A 345-nucleotide genomic window follows, 5' to 3' on the forward strand; every position below is an offset into this window, starting at 1 on the left:
CTTTGAAAATTCTTCCCGGAAGCATCTCTCTCCGATGGACACACACGCCACACTCCTTAGATGATCGAAATGTCGTAACGATGTTATTTACCAAGCATGAGTGTTCAACTTGCATTTAAAACGCATATATAGATGTATGAATGGACTCGGTGGGGGGGGGATCTGCGGTGATAGAAAGGATTGTCTTGATATTTTCAATTGATTTCTTATGCATTTTTGTCTTCAAGAAGGGATCTTGCATTTATTGGTCTCCTTAGGGATACTGAAGGAATTCCACGAGGACGGGACGTAATCCTGGCAAAATGAGGTCCTTCGTTGGTTTGATTTACCTTAAAAAGTTATGAC

The sequence above is a fragment of the Penaeus monodon genome, chromosome 28, assembly GCF_015228065.2.
Source record: "Penaeus monodon isolate SGIC_2016 chromosome 28, NSTDA_Pmon_1, whole genome shotgun sequence".
In the NCBI taxonomy this organism is placed as follows: domain Eukaryota; kingdom Metazoa; phylum Arthropoda; class Malacostraca; order Decapoda; family Penaeidae; genus Penaeus; species Penaeus monodon.